This window comes from Engystomops pustulosus, chromosome 11 (genome assembly GCF_040894005.1).
Source record: "Engystomops pustulosus chromosome 11, aEngPut4.maternal, whole genome shotgun sequence".
Lineage (NCBI taxonomy): Eukaryota > Metazoa > Chordata > Amphibia > Anura > Leptodactylidae > Engystomops > Engystomops pustulosus.
In genome coordinates this window covers 43,166,584-43,190,203 of record NC_092421.1, presented here as the reverse complement: position 1 = coordinate 43,190,203, position 23,620 = coordinate 43,166,584, and the positions used below count along the sequence as shown (strand labels likewise).

At 43.8% G+C, this 23,620-nt stretch overlaps 1 long non-coding RNA gene across 1 annotated transcript in view; it reads left to right on the top strand.

The window, feature by feature from the left end:
* Window positions 1-23,408, top strand: part of LOC140106193 (uncharacterized) — a 256,084-nt gene extending 232,676 nt beyond the window's left edge. Inside the window, exon 4 of the long non-coding RNA XR_011850718.1 lies at window positions 21,167-23,408. This is a non-coding gene — a long non-coding RNA (uncharacterized lncRNA). The remainder of the gene's footprint in view (window positions 1-21,166) is intronic.
* Window positions 23,409-23,620: the final 212 nt, after the last annotated feature.

Sequence of the window (23,620 nt, the reverse complement as noted above, 5' to 3'; positions counted from 1 at the left end):
GCATGAATACCAGCAGGCCCTGGTGCACAAGCTGAAACACTATTTCCCTTCTGACAGCGCTAGCGGCAGAGGGCGTACTTCTGCGGGACAAGTAGCGAGGGAGAGTAGGCGACCAGGCAGCTTGTCCAGCACTGGCAGGGGTACGTTTTACAAGGCCTTTGCCAGTTTTATGTCACCCCAGCAAGACACTGTCACCTGTCCCCAGTCTCGGCAGAGTAGGGCTGATCTTTACAGAAAGATGGTGAGGGAGTACGTAGCTGACCATACCATCGTCCTAAATGATCACACAGCTCCCTACAACTACTGGGTTTCAAAGCTGAACATGTGGCACGAACTGGCGCTGTACGCCTTGGAGGTTCTTGCCTGCCCTGCCGCTAGCGTGTTGTCCGAGCGGGTTTTCAGTGCAGCTGGTGGCATCATCACCGATAAGCGTACACGCCTGTCGACTGACAGCGCTGACTGGCTGACGCTTATCAAGATGAATAAAGCCTAGATTTCTCCGCATTTCCATTCTCCACCAGGTGAAAGAAGCTGAACCTTAATAATGTATGCACTCCTCCTCCTCATTGTCCTCCTTCTCCTCCTCTTTGTACACTAAAGCAGAGGAAACTGGCTATTTTTTTGCCAGGGCCAACTGGCTCTGGCTATAGTACTCTATGTATTTAATTTTTCTGGAGGGCCAACTACCCTGTCCTCTGTTTTAAACAATTTTTGGGAGTGCCACATACAGGCACTCAATCTATGTAATTTTTCTGGAGGACCAGCTACCTGCTCCTCTGGTTTGAAAACTTTTTTGGACTGCCACATACAGGCACTCAATCTATGTAATTTTTCTGGAGGACCAGCTACCTGCTCCTCTGGTATCCTGGAAAAGGCGGTGGATAAGAAGGGCTTCCCGGAATCAAGGGACCAATCTGAGGAAACCTACCTTTCGTGACCCCAAAGACAGGAGACCGTCGTTTAGGGGTAAGGGTAAACAAGGAAGGTGGAGCTACCCCAAAGGTGGAAGAGGCAGGGGGTTTCTCCTTAGTGCCAGTAACTCTGCCCCGAGTTTCAGGAAGCAATGACACCAAGATCGGAGGAAGACTGTTGGAATTTCATCAACTATGGAGCCAGATCACGTCAAACCCCTGGATCCTATCTATCCTCCAGGATGGCTACAAGATAGTATTCTCCCGCCGGAAAAAAGAGAAAATCTAATTCTCCAGGTAAAGACATTCCAGAAGAGGAAGTGCTGCTCCCTAAGAGAATCAATGAGAATCCTTGGACTCATGACTGCATGCATCCAGTGCGTGCAATGGAGTCAAAGCCACACAAGGACACTCCAAAACTGGGTGCTGTCTTCCTGGGACAAAGATCCTCGTCACCTAAACCAGAAGGCGGAAATTACCCTTTCAGTCTCACGATCCATGGACTGGTGGACAGATCCAGCAAATCTAGGGAAAGGAGTACCCTGGCATCCTTGGCCAATTATAGTTATTCAGACGGACGCAATTCAGTCGGGATGGGGAGCGATTGTTGCAGATCATCCTGTTTAAGGACTGTGGCCAGATTCAATAAAATCCCGTTCCTCAAATTGTCGGGAATTAAGAGCGGTGCTAGAAACCTTAAGATCCAGCACACAAATGCTGAAGGGAAAGCACGTCAGGATATTCTCGGACAACGTCACTACGGTGGCATACTTAAGCCACCAAGGGGGAACAAAAAATACGGATCTCCTGGGACTCTCAAGTAAGATCTTTGCCTGGGCAGAAGACAATCTTCAATCCCTCTCCTCCATTCACCTGAAGGGAGAAGAAAATCAGGCGGCAGACTTCCTCAGTCGGAGAAAAATCAATCAGAACGAGTGGTATCTGAACGAGCACATATCCATCAGTTAGTAAAGAGGTGGGGACAACCGTCAATAGACCTGTTTGCCTCCAGCAAGAACGCGAAGCGTTTCTTCTCTCTGGAACCCTCAGTTCCCTTCTGCCAAAGGGACGCATTCAGCCAGTCTTGAGGGGGGGGGGCAGTTACAGTATGCTTTTCCCCCATACAAAAAATCCGGGAAGACCAGGCGGAAGTTATCCTTGTCGTTCCTTGGTGGCCAAAGAGGAACTGGTTTCCTTGGCTAAAGAAGATGGCACTGGCAGATCCATTCCTGCTACTGCCGCGTCTTGATCTCCTGTTCCAGGGTCCAGTCCTTCATCCCAATCCGCAGGCTCTCCAGCTTTCTACATGGATCCTGATAAGAAGATACTAATATCCCAGGGGCTATCCGACAAGGTAATCTCCACGATGAAAGCCAGCCGTAAGGTGGTCACCCACAGAATTTACTCCAGAATATGTATCAAATTTGTGTCTTTTTGCGGCTCAGTTCCTCCTAACCAGTTGTCCCCTAACATCTCGCAGATACAGGACTCCTGCAAGCAGGATTTGATAAAGGGCTGAAGACAAATTCGTGAAAGCTACTTCCAGGCTAAGGCCTCGCTTAAGACAAAACATCCCAAACTGGGATCTGTCTCTGGTGTTGAATCACCTGATGGGGCCTCCATTTGAGCCTTTAGAGAATACTAACCTTAGAAACCTAACCCTTAAGCTGACCTTCCTTATAGCCATAACCTCAGCTAGGCGGCTATGGGAGATTCAAGCTCTCTCCCTCAGAGAACCCTATCTTAGAGTTCTGAAAGACAGAGTAATTCTAACGCTAGATAAAACTTTCACACCCAAGGTGTCTTCCAGTTTTTGCCGCAATCAAGAAATTGTGATACCTTCTTTTTTCCAGAACCCAAAGAACAGTAAGGAGTCAGCATACTCTGGATGTGAGGAGATGTCTTCTCCACTACCTGGACAACTCTAAACCTTGGAGAAAGGACGACAACATCCTCCTGCAATACACGGGGAAGAACAAGGGGAAAAGAGCTTCCAAGCCGTCTATTGCCCGTTGGATCCAAACTACCATCAAAGAGGCATATGATGCCGAAAATATGGACATTCCAGGGACTGTGAGGGCCCACTCAACCAGGGGGGTGGCAGCCTCATGGGCTACCTGGTCTAGCCAGTTAACATTCGCTAGACACTATAGATTAGATGTCTAAAGCGCCAGTGACCAGGCCTTCGGTAGGAAGGTCTTGCAGGCAGTTGTCCCCCCCTAGAAGTACTAGTAATCTGGTACATCTCCAGTTGGGGCTGTCATGGGGGACGCTATGGAAAAGGAGAATTAATCTCACCGTTAATTCGGTTTCCATTAGTCCACTATGGCGGCCCATATATTTTCCCGTCGCCCTTTTGTTTTATTCTTAGTATTGTTCTTAGTATAGTCTTAGTATTGTTATTATTTATTATATGTATTATTTATAATATTGTTAATATTTGTTGTAAATGTGTGTGACTATAACATACAGTAAATGGGTTGCATCCACAGCCGGTGTAGTTATTTGGTAGCCACTGGAGTGTGGATGCGGGGGAGGGGCATTTAACCTCTCTGCTTCCTGTCCCTACAGAGGTCAAGGGTCATCCTCCAGTTGGGGCCGTCATGGTGGGCTAATGGAAACCGAATTAACGCTGAGAATAATTCTCCTTTTTAGTGTGCATTGGCTGTGAGTCAGATGATTAAATGATTATTATTGTCTGTGTGCACGGTCGCAAGGAAATGAATCAGACCACCGCTGATATAAGACATGCTCTTGACATTGCCCGGGGCAGATCAGCACTGTGCAAGCTTTATTTGGTTTCACAAGTCTATATCGAAAAATAGGAAGGAAGCAGAAGAGGGAGGAGAATACAAATCATAACATGAGCTGAGTTCCCAGCTCATGTAGTCTCCTGATTGGAGAACTTCCCTCGTGTCGCACACTGCCGTCATCATAGTGCATTTCTGAAATTCTTTAGCCTTGATGTTTTGGGTTGCGGTCTACGATGCCAGCGCCAGTTTCTATTACAGTGCTTTTTAGGAAAATAAGACAAGTAGAAATGACAGGATTTTATCAGCCAGGTTTACCTTAATAACGGCACATCACTTGGTGTACAAGGTGTTTTCTGCAGATAACTTGCAATGGAAGGGGGGCTGCTTACACCCCGCGTGGCTTACAGCTACAGATAAAAGGGCAATTCTGGGCCATTTCTGGGCACCGCTCCATAAAAGGATGCCCTGGATCTGGAGAGGATTCAACGTAGAGCCACAAAAAAAAGGGGTATGGAGGGTCTCGGTTATGAGGAATGATTAACAACTAGATTTATTTAATCTGGAAAAGAGACAACTATGAGGGGACATAATTAATTTATATCAATTATATGAATGGTCCATACAAAAAATATAGTGGTAATTTGTTTCAGATTAAATCAAATCAAAAGACAAGGGGGCACTGTCTCCGCCTGGAGAAATCAAGGTTTAATCACCAGAGGCCACAGAGCTTTTATACTATGAGAATTGTCATTCCGTGGAATAGCCTGCCTCAGGTGCTGGTCACAACAGGGACAGCAGAGAGCTTTAAGAAGGGTCTAGATGCCTTTTTACACCTAAATAACATTGATGGTTATGTTTTATATAGAATTTTTCAGGGACTCTCTAAGCAGACACATAACTGGATTATCCATCTAGTTCTGTGGGGTGACCATGTGGTTAGATTATCAGGGTACAAGGTGTATATGCACTTTCATATGGCTACTGACTTTGTACTGTAAGTGGGGTTCCCTATTAAAATGGTCATCAACAAAGATGAAAGAAAGGTGGTTGTTACTTCACCAGCAAAACGTAATCAATTGATTAAAGAATGGGATTTACCGCTTGATATGGACTCTTCTGCTGTCATTCACACACACAAGTTCATTCACCTTGAACTCTCCATGGATCTGGTGGACTTTATATTAATTTTTTTTCCTGAGTCCTTGTACCCCTTGGGGTGTGATTTCACCAACATTGTGGGTCTGATACTGTTTTATGTTAGATAAGTCTAATGTACACGCTTTTTTCTCCCCAATAATCCGCATTATTGGTTTATTCCAGGAAATAGGATACTAAAAGGTTTTCATTATGGTTATCTATGTTTTTGTGGTCATCATGCATGTTTGTTTTGTCAGGCAGAAGATTTCTCATAATAGACTCTCGAGCTCCAGAAATAGGAGCTATGTAGAGCAAGAAAACTAAATGTTATAACGGTGATTAAGGTAACATGCATTAATGTTAAAAGGTCTAAGATGTGGAGAGAGGCTCTGAAATACACTCACCGGCCACTTTATTAGGTACACCTGTCCAACTGCTCGTTAACACTTAATTTCTAATCAGCCAATCACATGGCGGCAACTCAGTGCATTTAGGCATGTAGACATGGTCAAGACAATCTCCTTCAGTTCAAACCAAGCATCAGTATGGGGAAGAAAGGTGATTTGAGTGCCTTTGAACGTGGCATGGTTGTTGGTGCCAGAAGGGCTGGTCTGAGTATTTCAGAAACTGCTGATCTACTGGGATTTTCACGCACAACCATCTCTAGGGTTTACAAAGAATGGTCTGAAAAAGAGAAAACATCCAGTGAGCGGCAGTTCTGTGGGCGGAAATACCTTGTTGATGCCAGAGGTCAGAGGAGAATGGGCAGACTGGTTCGAGCTTATAGATAGGCAACAGTGACTCAAATCGCCACCCGTTACAACCAAGGTAGGCAGAAGAGCATCTCTGAACGCACAGTACGTCAAACTTTGAGGCAGATGGGCTACAGCAGCAGAAGACCACACCGGGTGCCACTCCTTTTAGCTAAGAACAGGAAACGGAGGCTACAATTTGCATAAGCTCATCGAAATTGGACAGTAGAAGATTGGAGAAAAACGTTGCCTGGTCTGATGAGTCTCGATTTCTGCTGCGACATTCGGATGGTAGGGTCAGAATTTGGCGTCAACAACATGAAAGCATGGATCCATCCTGCCTTGTATCAACGGTTCAGGCTGGTGTTGGTGGTGTCATGGTGTGGGGAATATTTTCTTGGCACTCTTTGGGCCCCTTGGTACCAATTGAGCATCGTTGCAACGCCACAGTCTACCTGAGTATTGTTGCTGACCATGTCCATCCCTTTATGACCACAATGTACCCAACATCTGATGGCTACTTACAGCAGGATAATGTGCCATGTCATAAAGCTGGAATCATCTCAGACTGGTTTCTTGAAAATGAAAATCAGTTCACTGTACTCAAATGGCCTCCACAGTCACCAGATCTCAATCCAATAGAGCATCTTTGGGATGTGGTGGAACGGGAGATTCGCATCATGGATGTGCAGCCGACAAATCTGCGGCAACTGTGTGATGCCATCATGTCAATATGGACCAAAATCTCCGAGGAATGCTTCCAGCACCTTGTTGAATCTATGCCGCATAAGAATTGAGGCAGTTCTGAAGGCAAAAGGGACTCCAACCCGTTACTAGCATGGTGTACCTAATAAAGTGGCCGGTGAGTGTATGTAGCTGCTGTGTTAAGTGCCAATGACACGCATCTAAATAAGGCAGGTAAGTAAATGTGCTTTAAAGTGTGGCAGCGGGCAATAAAAAACTTAATGAGTAGAAGAGGCTACACATTCTTTCAGGTTAGGCATGATTAGCGAGTTTCAGTATAAACTAAAATAATTAGATGCATATTAATATGAAGAAGCACTTTGTAGTTTGTAATGAAGTTCAAGTATGAGCAATAACTAGAGATGAGCGAGCACTAAAATGCTCGGGTGCTCGTTATTTGATACGAGCTTTTCCCGATGCTCGGGTGCTCGTATCGAATAACGAACCCCGTTAAAGTCAATGGGAGACCCGGGCATTTTTTTAGTAAAAGAGAACATTAAAAGAACAGTGCAGAATAAAATATTCCAGATGTTTACTGATGTTTTGCTTGTAAGAACACATTGAAATAACACTATTCTTCACTTTCCAGGTATTCGCGCGTGTCTCCCGCTAAGTTAGGAGATGTGCACGAAAATCTGGAATGTAAAGAATAGTGTTCTTTTAATGTGTTCTGCACTTAAATGGTCCTGTATTCACTGTTTTTAATGTTTTAATTCTATTCTTCACATTGCAGGTGTGCGCGGGTGTCTCCCCATAGGTTCCGAGATAAGTACGCACAATGTTATCAGTAAACATCTGGAATATTTTATTATGTAATAAAATTACTGTTCACTTAATTTAATGCTCGATCTCGAGCCGGCGAGATACTCGTCCGAGTAACGAGCCGGTCCGAGTATGCTAATACTCGACCGAGCAGTACACTCGACGAGTATACTCGCTCATCTCTAGCAATAACATAAGGCTTGTGCCACGGGTGCTCCCGCGACCCATCTCCCGGGTCGCAGGTGCAATAATGCCCCTCTCCGCTACTTCAGGTCCCCGGCGATCCACTCGCCTCCCCAAGATCCAACAATTACTCCGGCAGCATAATTGGCGCTGGCCGGCCAGGCATACTGCTTAAGTTCCAGCCCCTTCCTGTGTCCCCTGCCGGATCTTTGTGCCTCACAGCCTTAGAGAAATCTCCCTAGCATTTATCCTGCGTTCCTGTGTCTCCTGTGTTCCTCCATTCCTGCTCCCGTGTGTTCGTGCTCCTGAGTTCCTGTGTCCCGTGTGCCTGTGTTCCCATCTGTCAGGATCTCCTGTTGCTGACCCCGGATTGGACATGACATTGCATCTCTTCCGCCTGCCCTTAACTTGTGCCTGGATCTGACCACAAGACTGTCTCCTGCTAAGGTACCTCCACCTTGGCTGCCACCGTGGGCTAGACGCACCTGTGGAACGACCTGGTGGTACCCTGCCGCAGTAAGTCCAGCCCGCTTTGCGGCAGGCTCTGGTGAAGACCAGGTGCCACTTAGACTCTGGTCCCAGGTGTCGGCTAGTACCACCTCACGCGGTGTTCAAGTGGATTCACAAACCCCGAATCCTGACAGTAAGATCCGGCCATGGATCCCACTGCGGTTCTGCTACCTAAGATGGCTGACCTTAACATCTTCATGGAACAGCAGTCACAACAGATTGTAGTGCAAGGACAGCAACTTGCACAACTCACCACCACCTTGCAGCAGTTGGTGGCTACCCAGCACCTGCTTCCAGTATCTGCAGTAACTCCTATTTCTACGGCTGTATCATCTGAGGAACCTGCTCGAGCATCTTCAGTGAAGACCGCACTCCTTAACCTGCGTCAAGGAGACTCCTCTATGGGAGACCACACAGTCCAGTTCCGTACCATAGCCTCCAAGCTAGATTGGAATTAGGTGGCCTTGTTTGCGACTTTTAAATAAGGGACTGTCGGGTGACGCCCTGTCTGCACGGGATCTTCCGTCTAAACTGAGTGATCTAGACTCTCTGGCCACTCACATAGAAATCCGGTTTACTGAGCGCCCTGAGGAGCAACATCTGGAACTACCGCAAGTCAGGACCCGTCGTCTGCACTGTCTAGCTCCAGTCTTGCAAAGACCGCTTCAGCCACCCGCCATGACAGTTTCAGAGGTACCAATACAAGTGGACTAAGCTCGGCTGAACACTTCCTTCAGTCCTATCTAGAGATGGGCGAATTTGTTGAAATTCGATTAGAGCCGCTTTGCCAAATTTTTTGGAAAAATTTGATTCGACCCAAATTGTATCATGATGAAAAAACTGTATTTTCTGGCTGCAGAGAGCCTATAGGGTATTGTAGAACACTGCACCATGCTCAAATATGTATAGGGAGCGTGGTTTATTCTTCAAACAATGCTGTGTTTTAGTTTGACATGCACATGACAGTTGCCATTCTTAGAATCACTTCACTCTTCAAGTCTATGTGCACTTAAAGGGGCCAACTTCACCAAATAAGTGAAGCAGGAATACAGCCTGACAAGGTAACGTCTGTGCCTGCTCATTTCACTTATCATTTTGCCCTTCTTTTCATCCGTCCGTGTCACAGTAGGCCGCAGTATCACATTGACAAATTATGTAGGTGGCAGCAACATCGTAGACCACAGTGTGGTACAATCATTGAGCGTGAGGGGGGCAGTGACAGCAGCAGCAAGTCATAAAGTAGAACAATGAGAAATTCTGGAGGTGGCAGCAACATGGTAGGCCACAGAGTGGCACAATGAATTCGAAGTCGAAATGTTTTAATTTAAATGTGAAGATTAGAGACGCCACATTCATTATTCATAAGTTTCCCTGAAAATTTGATGTCTTTGCCAAAAAAGAATCTCAAAGGCAGCAGTAGTGGCAACAGCAGGTCAGAGAGTTGGACAAAATAAATCTTGGAGGTAGCAGCAGCATGGTAGGCCACAGAGTGTGGAGGCAGCAGTGGTGGCAGCAGCAGCAGCAGGAGATCAGAAAGTGGCACAATCACAGAGTGTGGAGGTGGGTGACAATTCCAGTCCCTGCTAAAGATGGGGGGAGGCAGATGGAGCAACTGGCAGCAGATGTGTGGCATCAGGCGGGTGGCAGCATCAGAATAGTAGCTGAGGCAGGTAGTTAGAATCCAGACTTATTGCTCAATGTTTCGGGGAAGCGTCATGGCTGATCGAATCTGATGGTGCGTTGAAATCCTGGCCGATCCGTGCTCCTTGGCCATGCTCCTAGACATACATTTCCTCCTAAACGGATGGTTGAGGCTGCTCCAGTGGACCTTCGACAGCTCCTTTTAAGACCCATGTCCAACCTTTGGAAAAGGATACTAACTTTGGACTTTGTTCTCATGTGGCTTGGCACCCTGGCGTGCAACACTCTGTCGCCCTCATTTCCCGTTTCTACTGCTGGCCGGATCTGGTAAAGGATGTATGGGATTTTGTAGACTACTGCCATCCTTATCCTCCTCTCCCACTTGCTGAGAGGTCTGATGTTCTCTCCGGGAGGAAAATATGGCTGTGTTCCCGGTACGACTGTCTGAACATATCCAGATATATGCTTGGTCCTTGTTACCTGGGGTACTGAAGCGCCTCAATCCTGTGGGGTACAAGCTGCACCTTCCTCCCTCCATGCGCATCCCGAATTCCTTTCACGTCTCTCTCTTGAAACCAGTCATCCTGAACCGCTTCCCTCGGCAAGTGCCTCCACCTTCTTCTGAGGCTGATTCCACCAATGTCTTTGAGGTAAAGGAGGTCCTGGATATGAAGACAGTTAGAGGGAAGCGTCTCTTCTTTGTTGACTGGACGGGGTTCAGGCCAGAGGAAAGATCCAGGGAGCCAGAGGATAACAGCTTGGACCGTGGTCCTCTGCTAAAATTCCTCCAGTCCATGAAGAGGGGGAGGCCAAAGGGGGGGTACTGTCACGGGTGCTTCTGCGACCCATCTCTGGTTTGCAGGCACACCCGTACTACTCTCTGCTCCCCAGGATCCAGCGATTACTCCCAGGGGGCGCGGCAGCTTCAAGAAATTTAAAGTGCCAGCACGCCGATAATTGGCGTAGCCGGCTAGCTATACTGCTTATATTATAGCTCCTTCCTGTGTCCCCTGCCAGATCCTTGTGCCTCACAGACTTAGAGAAAGCTCACTAGCGTTTATGCTACATTCCTGTGTCTCCTACGTTCCTGTGTCTCCTACGTTCCTGTGTCTCCTGCGTTCCTGTGTCTCCTGCGTTCCTGTGTCTGCTGCGTTCCTGTGTCTGCTGCGTTCCTGTGTCTGCTGCGTTCCTGTGTCTCCTGCATTCCTGTGTCTCCTGTAGCCTTGCATTCCTGCTCCCATCTGTTTCTGCTCTTGCGTTCCCCTGTCCTGTGTCCCGTGTGCCTGTGTTCCCATTCCCATCTGCCTGGACCTCCTGTTGCTGACTCCGGATTGGACTTGACATTGCATCTCTGCCGCCTGCCCTGACCTTGTGCCTGGACCTAGCTACGAGACTGTTTCCTGCTTAGGTACCTCGACCTCGGCTGCCACCGCGGGCTAGACACACCTGTGGAACGACCTTGTGGTACCCTGCTGCAGCAAGTCCAACCCGCTTCGCAATGGGCTCTGGTGAAGACCAGGTGCCAATTAGACTCCGGTCCCAGGTGTTGGCTAGTATCACCTCCCAGTGGTCCAGTGGATTCATGTATCCCCAATCCTGACAGCTTGTCACTTCCACCCCCCACCCAACTGTTGACAGGTTTGAACAAGGGGCAGTTCTATACTACTGACCACTCTCTCCTCCATCAAAAGGTGAGGGACTTCCCATGTAAATGGATTTGTCATTTTGTGCAAGATATACAAAATAGAAATTTCTTGGTAATTTCCACTATCGTGTCAATTTATAATAAACACCACTTGCTAGCATTCTCAGAGATATGCTCAAAGTACTCGGTACCAAAACATGGCTTTTAAAAATATCTTAAGTCGCTTCATTTCAGCATTGCTGCAAGAAACAGGAGATAACAAATCTCTCTTTAGTATAGCTTTTTACTACTGATAAGCCTTATTGTGAATGAACCCACAGCAGTAGCCCTTTTGTATTTCATTCTTATGATTTTTAAATGTGTGGCAGGGGCTTTTCATTTTTCCTTGTCATTTTGTTGCATTTTTGGTGCAATTTAGCTTGTTTACTGAGGGCACCAAAATGTGCTTGTCCTGGCCCTACTGGGGCCACCAAGTAACACTATTGACCTTTTGTAAAAGTGTCCCAGGACATGCACTCTGAGGGACATGAAGATGGAAGAGGCTGGTGGTGGAGAGGATTGGCACGCGGCATTCCTGCCACAAGCTGCTTGGAAGTTTGAATGCTGAGAAATATTTCTATGCCAAGTAGGTCCTAGTATACAAATGTTCACTGCAATGCCAGCCACTGGATACATCAGGCTGCACTGGAGGGACTGAAACATTGTCATACACCTACGCACAAGCGCAAGAGTATGATAAACAACCACCAATGTGTACATACGCATATCAACGTGAGTAGTTGCCCACCCTTTTCAATATTTTGAGCAAAAATAAAGCACATGTTGATTGAAAGAAACTATGGAACTTTATCCAAGCTTCAATATTCTATACGTTCCTGTTAAAGATATTTTCACTAAAAGGGATATTAATTTTTACTGCCATTGAGTATGTATTCAGTGTGTTCATGTATTAGTATTAGTGTTCAAGCCTTATAATGAAAAATCCCCCCCCCCAATTTTTTTTTGTCCTTTTGTTATCGTATATGATTATATATATATATATATGATATATATATATATTAGACTGCTTATGCACTGGACTTAATAATTGTATTGCTCTGATACTTACCATGTACTTAGCATCATGAGATTGTATTCATTATTTTTTTCTATTTGTATATTCACAGTTTGACAAAGGCCAACTAGGTTGAAATGTCACTAGAATATTTTATATTTTCTTTTCTAGTAAAAAAGTTACTTAATGGTTTTGGTGGCAAAACTTTGTAAGTAGCATTACATGCCAAATAAACATAAGAGCACAAGCCAACAAATTAATCATTCTGTCGGCTAGTGCAAGGCAAGATTTATGAATAAAAACATTTTAAAAAGTTGTATAACTTTTTGTAAGTCATTGAAATGCAGGAACAATCAGTCATTGTAAAACAGGAACACAAAAACAGTGCACCATAACACTGAAAGCCCCAAAGGTTTTTACCTGCTTCCTAAACCATATGGAACAACTAGAAGACAGTGGAATGACAGTGCAGTACAGAAACACAGGGGGAGGACCCCCCAAATCAAATTGAAGTTAAGATAACAAAGAGCAAGATATGAATAGTATGCAAGATGAGGAGCTGATGGGCAGATCTTGAGTGATCTCAAACCCCCATGCTTTGTCCGATATACAGATAGTACAGATGAGTGTGAAATTGTCAATCACCACTAAAGCACGGTGCAGGACAGAAATAGGTGGGGTGCTGAATCATTGAATCAATCAATGAAGCACAGCAAGTAAACCCTTGTTGACACTACCGAATATAAGTGAGACACAGAGATAAAATCTGCATTTCCTCAGTGGCACATTACAGCCTGAGGATGATGCTGACAGAGATGTTAGCATCACATAGCCACTGCAGCCCTCTGTGTATGCAAAGTCGATCCTTCACGTGCACAACTTAAAAAAAAAAAGTTGCTAAGTCACTGCATGTAAGAAGTACAATGTTGCCATATTCATTAGTGACAAAGCAACAATGATAAATCTGGCAGCCAGCAGATCAGACCGAAAATATGATAACAGACTTAAAATATTCCCAAGATGAGATGCTTATTTATGATAACTGTCCCCCTTGGAATTTGTTTTCTTTTCAATACTTTCTGTCTAATTTTGACTGACATATAGAATTGTATGTAACTGAAATTAAGTCCTTATCCATGATAAGGCAAACTCCTCTCACGTACAAGAGCAGCAGCTTAGCTAAAAAGAAAAACGGAAAAAAAGTATTTAAAGAAGCATTATGGGACATGTCCAGCTCAGTCAATAACCCTGAAGAAGAGCCGTAAGCCTTGGAGTACAATAAAGTTTAATTAGTCCCCATACCCTTTCCTCACAACACAATCATTGACAGATAATGAAATACCTCAAACGGCAGCAAAATGTAAATTGCAGGGGAGGAAATCTTACACAATTCAAGTCTATTCTTGCAGAAAATTACAGAGAAAATATGTAAGAATTGCAGACTACAGGCACATATTGTCTGAGATAATTATTGTTTTCACTTGAATTTTTGTGAGAAAATGCAAACAGTGGTCTTCACAAAACTGGAAAAATGAGGGGTTTTATTATTTTAGTAAAAGGCTAAAAATATCCTTTACAAATTGTAGCCTGGGGGAAAATGTTCGAAAACTTCTTGCAATTTAACCATATTTTAGTCTATTTTTCCAATTAAATCACTATTCTTTTAAGAAACGGAACTTGTAATTTACAATACCTACAGGTAGAAAATATGATGAATTCTAATCACAGAAAATAATGCTCTTAAACTGCTGCTTTGACAGCTTAGACTATAAATTTGTCATTTTCCTTTTTTTATCTCTTATTCTGTTTTGATCCTGCAATGCAGATTTTTTTAATTAAAAGCCCTTTAATAACAATTTACAATGGACTGTAGCTGCACTTTGTAATTTTAGATTACATGATTTTTATGCATGCATATTATATGTCTTTACAGCCATTTTTAGAGTGGATGGTCTATGTTACTGAGAGATGGAAGCAGTATAAATGTCCTAGGACTTCAGTTCTAAATTAAGGATAGTACAGTCACTCTTTGGGGCAAAAGCAGAGAAAACAAGAAGGGGGAGAACCAGGGGCGCTCAATGTGTCGATTATCTTCTGATGATAACTTAGGTTAAAGGGGTATTCCCATCTGGGAATTTACATTTAATTAAATTAATTTGCCTTATGTAAACATTTCTTCAATTGGATGTTAATTAAAAAAATGTTCCTGTGTGAAGATAATTTCTCATAAATGTAGTCATGTTGTCCAGATAGCTTCCTCGGATATGACCACGTCACACTCTGGCAGCCGTGGCCAGACTTGTGCTATAAAGTCCTGCCGGACCACCAGGATTCAGTAATCATTACCATAGGGTGGCTGTGCGACATGTAGTAACTCACGGTAGACTCACCTTTTGTTTCTTTGTGCACTCAATCAGGTGGCCGTATCTGACCTGAGGAAGCTATCTGGTTTTTAAGGGACAACATGGCTACATTTATGAGAAATTATCTTCACACAGGAACATTTTAATAACATCTAATTGAAGAAATGTTAACATATGGCAGATTAATAAAACTGAATGTCAGTGCCCTGATGAGAATACCCCTTTAAGTTAGTGTACAAATTTACACTCACATTTTGGAGTTGTTCTGATGGCTAGAGTTGGACGAAATGATTCTAACTTGGGTTAGAATTTCAGGAAAAATTTGATTCGTCACGAATCCAAAGTTTACGGTGATACGTGGGAACAAAGTTTTTTCTTTCCCTCTTTTTATTACTAAAATGGGCATCAGTACAACGTGTTACATGGGTCAGAGAACTCTGTAAAGGAGAAGGGAACACCCTCAATCACATGTGCAGACCTGTAAGCCTATCAGAGACCGGCAGGCTTATGTGATGTCACACAGCCCTATAAAGAGAGGCAGACATTTTCAAATCTTGGCATTTCACACTGCATGCGCTGCCTGTAGCAACCAGCTGCTTCTACTGCACTGTGCTGTAGGGATTTTTGCTCCAAGGGTGTCTGTTTTGGGAGATCTGTATACCCCATATAGCAGTTTTTTTTGTTTCTGAAGTGAATAGGAAGAAATCACTACTTTCTGTAGTGATTTCTGCTTCAATCCCTGGGTGTCAGTTCTTGTGCTTCTGTATATCACTAATAGCGGTTCCTTTATGTTGCTGAAGTGAATAGGAAGAAATCAGTGTAAAATCCACATACTTTCTGTAGTGATTTATGCTCCTTTTCCTGGTGTCAGTTTGTGTGCTTCTATAAACCACACATTTCAATTTGTTTTGTTAAATAAAGTAGATCTGTGTCAAATCAACATAGTTGATTAACCAATATGAATATGAACTGGCGTTGTTATCTAGCGGCAGTGTGTTGATAAACAACTCAAGGGTTGTTTATTGGTTGACTAAGTCATCCACTTCCTCCCATAGGACATCTGACAACCCCAGCCAAGAGTCAGTGTGTTCATCAGATACAACCCATAGTTGGCATATCCCAGGAGCAGGTCAGCGGCGTTCACCTGTCTTCATCCAGCCTCTGTCCTGTTCATTTCCCTCATCCAGACATCTACGAGGTGGTCTGGGCTCAGCGCCACTATATAGCGAGGATGAATTCTTTGAGGACAGTCAGCAGCTGCTTGGCAGTGAAAAGGTGGGGCAGACATCCGCTGCTTTGTGCACTAGGCGGGAAATTAGAGATGTGGGGAGTGGCATGGAAGTTATGTGCACACTAAGACCATTGAGGATAGCAGTGACAGGGAAACACAGATGTAGCCGATCGCACTTGGGAGCCGGGTGAAGCCAGGGATTCATCATCATTGTCAGGAGAAGAGGGTGTCAGCTTGCGAGTCAGGCAGCGAAGCGGGCAGCGAGTCGCTACTGTGGCCGTGAGTTAGCAGGTGGCAGCAGTGTGAAGACAGGAGCCAAACTGCTGTGGGGTACAAATCCCGATTTGGAGGTCCAAGTAAGCAGTGGTACAGCGAGGCAGCATCAGTAAAATCAACACCTCGGCGGTGTGGCAGTTTTTTGTTAAGGCACCAGAGGAGTCGAGCGTTTGTGTATATGTAGAATCTGCGGGCGTCACCATCCACACATGCAGCGTCACCATCCAATGGCCTGGGAGGAACATGGAACAGATGTGGAGGCCGATCCTGCCATCGCAGCAACAGCAGCAGCACCTAGTGGCACCCATGCCATTTAAGCCAGTCAAGGCTCCAGCACCTCTGCTGAATGGAGCTGTTTGTCTTTGACATCATCTCTCGGTCCAGATGCTCCTGCTTCTCCATATGCATGGTGCCAGCAGTCGTTAAAAGAGGCGATTACAAAGAGACAACTGTATGCGTCCAGCCAAGGTGCAGAAGCTGACCGTGCTCTTGTCCAAGTTGCTGGTACTGCAGTCCCTCCCTTTCCAAGTCGTGGACTCTGCACCCTTCAGAGAACTAATGGCTTGTACCAAACCACAAAAAGGCACAGCCAACCCTTTACAAATATGTAGAACAGAAGGTGGGCGAGACCTTGAGCTTATCAGTTTCTTTCAAGGTAAACGGCAGTGTGGAACTGTAACTATGGTCACGGCCGATACATGTCCTTTACGGCCCACTGGGTGAATGTGCTTCCCGCCTAGTCACACCAACAGCTAGAACAGGAGATGCCGCTTTCTCTTGCACGTTGTCAAACTGCTGCACCTGCGCCAGTGTCCGCCTCCTCCTTCTCCACCACTACCTCAGTCTCCACAACAGCGGTTTCATGCAGTTCTACACCTGGTTTGCCTGGGCGAACGAAATCATAGAGGGGAAGAACTGCTCCGCGTCATGCAACAGGAAATCAATCTGTGTCTTTCTCCATGACAACTGAAAATCGGAACCATGGTGACAGACAATGGGAGGAAAATGGTGTCCATGCTGCACCAAGGAGGGATGGCCCATGCGCTCTGCATCGCGCACTTGTTCAATCTGGTTGTCAATAGATTCCTCAAGTCTTCCACCCATCTGCAAGACATTCTAAAAATGGCCAGGAAACTGTGCATGCACTTCAGCCATTCTTACAAAGCCAAGCAGTCCCTCATTGAGTTGCAGAGTCAGAACGGCCTACCCCACCATAGTCTCGTATGCAATGTTTCTACACATTGGAAGTCCAGCCTCCATAAGTGAGACCACCAGAGAAAAGCCATTAATGATTTTTTTGATGATACAGCAATACAAAGTAATCCACAGTTTAACTTTGATGTCAGCCATTGGCAGTTCATGCATGACAACTGCCGTTTGCTCAGGCTCTTTGAAGAGGCCATGTTATTTGTCAGTCACCTGGACTGTGGGATGAATAACGTAATTCCACTGCTTCATGTACTGGAACTCGTGGTGCAAAATCTTTCTGGTCAGGGCACTGGAGAAGTGGAGACTACATCTCATCGCCACATATGTCTGGTGGGGGCTGAATTGGAGGAGGAGGACGACATTGGAGCACAATCAAAGTGTGGTGAAATCGGTGGTTTTTCCACTGGTGACAAGAGAGGATAAGCAGGAGCGTCTGGAGGACGTAGAATACGAGGCAGATGACCCATAAGCACCCTGGCAGTATACAATGGAGATGAAGGCCGGGAGTCTATCAGAGTCACTTGCGCAGATGGCTCGCAGAATGATGCTTTGCCTTACTAGTGACAGCTGAATAGTAAACATCCGGCATAGGGATGCCTTTTGGCTTTACATCTTCTTGGATCCTTGTTACCGAACAAAAATGGGTGACTTTTTTTCCAGCTGCCAAAAGGGAGGAACAACTGGCATTGTTCATACTGTTGGCCTCTGCCTATGTGCGCCATTGTCCATCCTCTGTCAGGTCCGGGGGAGTCCGGAGTCATTGCTCACGTACCACTGCCACGGCTTCTGTGGGGAGATGAGGAGTAGGAGCAGTTGCAGCTCCATCAGCATCAGCTTAAATCTGTATTCTTTAATGAGCAGTTACCTTCACCCACCTAGTGAAGAGGGTAGCCGCCACCTGCAACAGCAGGACATGAAGCAGATCCTGCACCAGCAGGTGGTGGCCTACTTGGACATCAGTCTACCACCCCAGTTAGAGGATCCCCTGGACTACTGGGCAGCCAAACTTGATGTGTGGCCGCAACCTGCAGAGTTTGCAGTAGAGAATCTGTTCTGCCTGGCCAGTAGTGTGGCATCAGTGCGGGTGTTCAGTGCGGTGGGGGCCATCGTTACCCCAAGGAGAACCCGCTTATCCAATGTGGAGAGACTGACCTTTCTCAAGATAAATGTGGCTTGGATCAGCCAGGGTTTCAACACACCAATGCCTCATACATAACTAGCCAAAAATCAATATGTAGACACCAAGCAAGGTTGCCAACGTTGCTCTCACCTTGCAAATTTCAATCTTATACCAGCTCGTCAAGTGAGATAACTAAAATTCATAACTTTTTATTGGATATGCATTAAAAACTAACATCTAAATAATATCAAATCCAATAAATTATGAATTTTAGTTATCTCGCTTGACGTGCTGGTATAACACCAATGCCTCATGCATCAGATTAGATCAGCCATGACGCCTCCCCCAAATGTTGAGAAATGAGTCTGGGTTCTAACTACCTGCCTCAGCCACTATTCTGATGCTGTCATCCTCCTGATGCCACACATCTGCTCCATATGCCTCCCACTATCTTTACCAGGGACTGGCATTGTCACCCACCTCCACACTCAATCATTGTGCTACTCTGTGGCCTACCATGTTGCCGCCACCTCCACTCTGTCATTGTGCCACTCTCTGACCTCATGCTGCTGCTGGTGCCACGTTTTGGACAAAGACATGATATTTATAGGAAAACTGTAATGAAGGATGCATGTGTCATCTCTAATCTTCAAATTCAAATTTAAATGGAAATTTTCAACTTCAAATTCATTTCATGCTTCGTCATTGTGCCACAATGTTGCTTCCCATGTTGCTGCCAGCTAAAGAATTTGTCATCGTGCCACTCTCTGACCTCATGCTGCTGCTGCTGGTGGTGCCAACTTTGCAGTTCTTTTTTGGCAAAGACATGATATTTTCAGGAAAACTGTAATGAAGGATGTATGTGGCTTCTCTAATCTTCAAATTTAAATGGAAATTTTCAACATCAAATTCATTTCATACTTCCTCATTGTGCCACAATGTGGCCTCCTCTGCTGTGGGCTCTGTGGGCTCCTGCTGCTTCCGCCACCTCGACGTTCTATCATTCTGCGGCTTTCCATGTTGCTGCCACCTTACTGCTACCACCTGTGGGCTCCTGCTGCTGCTTCTGCTGATACTACCTCCAAGCTCTGTCATTGTGCCACTCTGCGGCCTATTTATGCTGCTGCCAACTGACCGCTGTCCCCCTGGAACACCCTGAGATTTCCATAATGCTGTTTTCACCCTCCGTCGCTGTATGACGTTGCCACTATGTTTGATTTTCCCCATCATTTCATATGTCAGAAGGAATGAAAAGCTTCAGGATAAATAGACAAAAGCAGGAGTGGATACAGAACACAGAAGACATGCAAATATCCCATTTACTGGTCATTTCTGTTTTGGATCAACTCCTGTTTGTTTTTGGCTTTAGCAATACTGATAGATTATTGACTGATTGAAAGCGGACATTGACGGATGGAAGGGCAAAATGATCAGTGATGTCAATGCAAAATTACTATTGACACCCTCTGCACTCTTTTGGGGGGCTTTCCACATTTATCCACGTTTAACAGAACAGGTTCTGTCGTAATCTATGAAATCATCTGATGTCAGTGTAAAAAGAGTGCACTCTTTGATGTTATAGCGGGATCTTGGCCCTCAGCTCAGTCCTTTCGAGCTGGCACAGACGTTAGCTTGTCAGTCTGCGTTCCCACTTCGCTTATTTGGTGAGGTTGGCCTATGTCAATGCACATGGAATTGAAGATTGAAGCGATTCTAAGAGTGGCGGCTGTTATGTGTGTGTCATTCTACAACACCCTATAGGCTCTCTTCAGCCAGGAAATACCTGTTTTATAACGTGATTCCTCATGATTCGATTCAGGTCGAATAAAATTTTTTCAAATAATTTGGCGAATCCGGACGAACCGAATTTTAACAAATTCACCCATCTCTACTGATGGCACAACTCATGTGTGGGTTTTGAGTATTTTAAACGTGGAGCTGCCTCCAGAAGGTTCTTTTGGTGTGTACATCGAACAAGGGACCAAGAAGATGCGCTTTTCTGTTACACAAAGCTGTTCAACTCTCCCGTGAGTTGAAGGAAAAAACTCAGAGTGGTACATTCCAACAGTACATTTATTTAAGTCTTATGCATAAAAACCATAAAGCAAGACGCGTTTTGGACCCGGAACGGATCCTTTTTCAGTTGTATCACAATGCCACTAAGGGTATATCATTTAGAATACCATTTTTGGACACGTATGGCCACCGGCAGCCGATGACCGAACAGGGTAGTTAATAGATAACCAAGAGTATCGATTGACGTTACAACATACAAAAAACATATAAAACCATAAAAATACAGTATTTGTGTCAATTTCTTCATTACAGTACAATAAAATTTAAGTTACAATTACACTCACTGTTAAAAATATTTTTATATCAATGAGTAAACATTCAGTATCCCCCCCTTTTTGGTCAACTTAGGCCTCCGTTGTTGGAGTCTTGCATCTGTCTGGCAGCCATTTTTGTAGTTCTCTGCATTTACACCGTGGGAGATAATGAAAAAAATATCAGTCACCTATTCATTGATATAAATACATTTTTAACAGTAAGTGCAATTGTAACTTCTATTTTATTGTACTATAATGAAATAATTGACACAAACACTGTATTTTTATGGTTTTATAAATTTTTTTGTATGTTTTAACGTCAATCGATACTCTTGGTTATCTATTAACAACCATGGTCAGTCATCAGCTGCCGTTGGCCATACTCAGCAAAAAATTTGGGGCAAAAGCTCCATTCTCCAAAAGACCTCAATGTCATGACATGTATATTCTGAAGCAAAGTGTATTTAATTGTTTTATGTGTCCTGTGATATTTCATTTTTAATTGTTACCTAACTGTGCCATATGGTATTTTATTTACCTTGCAGATTGAACAATTAGACAATCACAGCACATGGAGATGGACAATTATTCCCAGAGAAAGGAAGTAAGAGACTGCACATGTGAGGTACAGCAGTCAATTGTTACCGCATTCTTGTAAATTTATTTGTTCCAATTTTTGTTGGACCAATCAATTATAGAAACTCTTGGAAATTTTGATTTTTATTGATTGAACAAGACAACAATAATTTTTTTTACATCAAAATGTCTTTTTCATGTGATTAGGCACAATCATTCTGGATAGTTATTCTTCATCGATAATGTGAAAGCAAGTGTGGGCAAGAGTGGTGCTGCTGATACCAGAAAACATTTTTTTTAATCTTATTTAGGTTTTTTCGGGGTAAATAACAGTGTTGGGAATTTATTAAGACTGGCATATTAAACACTAGTCTTAAAAGGGTTTGCGATGAAAGAAAGCTTTCAAATGTTAACCCACGAATCATGTTTACACAATGCAGATAATTTTTGACCCATCACTGAAATTTTCTCAGTTTTATTGCGTTTGTAGCTCCTATAACTCAGTGATGGTCAGTGTAAGAATCCAGAGTGTGCACGATGATTCTCTGAGCAGACACTTTATGATTCCTTTATGTTATGAGATGCTTTGTGCTGACAATGTACTTAGATTATCAGGGTACATGGTTTGTCTACACTTTCATTTAGCTTCTCAACAGTTTACTAGTATCTGACTCATCGAAATAGAGAGATGAGAATTAGAGTTATGAGATGGCTATAAGAAACAATGGCACATTCAATTCTGGTATCTCACCTAATCAGTAAAACACAGTCAGCACTGCTTTGTAACCCCGGGATACAGAGCTCATCTTGTTTGTAGAGCAGCTGCTGCTGTGTCCTTTCCAACCTGCTAAATGCACTGCTGAAACAAGAAGGGCCTCTTTCTGTAGTTCTGCCTGCCTCCTACCCCTTACCATTCTCCGGCAATGTAAGATAAACTAGAGGGATTTGTCAGTCCATAGTCAGAAGATTTACGTTCGGATACAGGGACAACCAAAATTGTCCACCAGGACTGATAGAGAAGGATTGAAATTATATCTGTGAAATGCTGAATTTTTCTTAGAGAATGTTTTATTTTGTTATTCGGAGTATATCTAAGAATCTTGTCTTCATGGGAATATCTCTTTAAGAGGTTCTGTCCTTGTAGTAAATTTGGAAGTGCCCTTGGATACTGGGTTTAAAGCTCCAACTAGTCATGCCTATTGGATGCCGTCTCTGCCAATCCTGCGGAAAATATTAAAGTATATATGAGGGAGAAAGTGGTACGAGGATCAGCAAACCTTTCCAAGCTTTATAAATGTCCCCCATAGTGTGTTATATGTAGTTAAGTTTGCAATACCATATTGGTAAGGATTTGATAAATGACCTCCCTACCTAAATTAAATTGAGAGGTTCTTCTGCGCTAGTCCACAGCTTGTGGCAGTAAATTATATGTTATATGTAAGGGCAACTGTTCGTTTGGAAGTTCACTTGAGTGGAAAAATTGCTCAACCAACCACAAAAAATTGAAACCCTATCCATGTGGAAATCTATATAAGTGAATGTCAAATGTGAGAATATACAGTATTGCTGATCATTGAACAAAACTTAGAACTTAGAACTTTTTGAATCATTACATTTTATTAAATAAAAAGCAAGAAAAAGCTATTACTTACCTCGGTAAAATGTTACATTTCTTTATATCACCTTCTCAACATCAACATCAGTGAGAAAGGGTGCATGGGTGTCCAGGGGCCACGGCAATTACTAAACTGTGGCTACATATCAAGACATGCAAGATGTCATTTCCTTGACACCCAAAATTCTTAATACCCAAGATGTTAATTTGGACTCCAGGTTCCAAGCAACTGAGTGTAGGTTCATGACTTAATGTCTGAACAATGAAGCTTAAGAAATGGTACAAATAATTTCAAATAAAGTTTATATCTGTTTATATATACTTAGTTTGCATGATTTTTCACAAAGTATATCAAATGTGAGCCAATATGTTGCCTAGAAAATAGGGGGAGAGGATGAGAAATGTTGGAACATTCTTTCATTTTAACCCTTAAATCAGAATGAAAAGATGTGTGAGATGGTGACTGAAAAGCCTGTCAATCTTGTTCTATCAATGTTGTACAATATTTTATTCCTGTTTATAAAAAGTTGGAGAACAATGGCTGACATGAAGGAGCCAGCAGACCTTTGATTAGTTTTGTCTCTGACTAAGGTAAGGGAGCTATATATGGATTTGGTGATATTCACAGAAAAAAATGGTGCATAGGTTTAGGGTGCACAAATATAATGTCCACATACTCCCAAAAAGGTAGTAAAAAAAAAAAAAGTACAAAAAGAAAAACAAGTCAAAGTGAATCACTTCAGATTTTAGTGAACTCAATCGTAGTTCTAGCTACCAACAGCACAGAGGAAATAAAATTAAAAAGCCA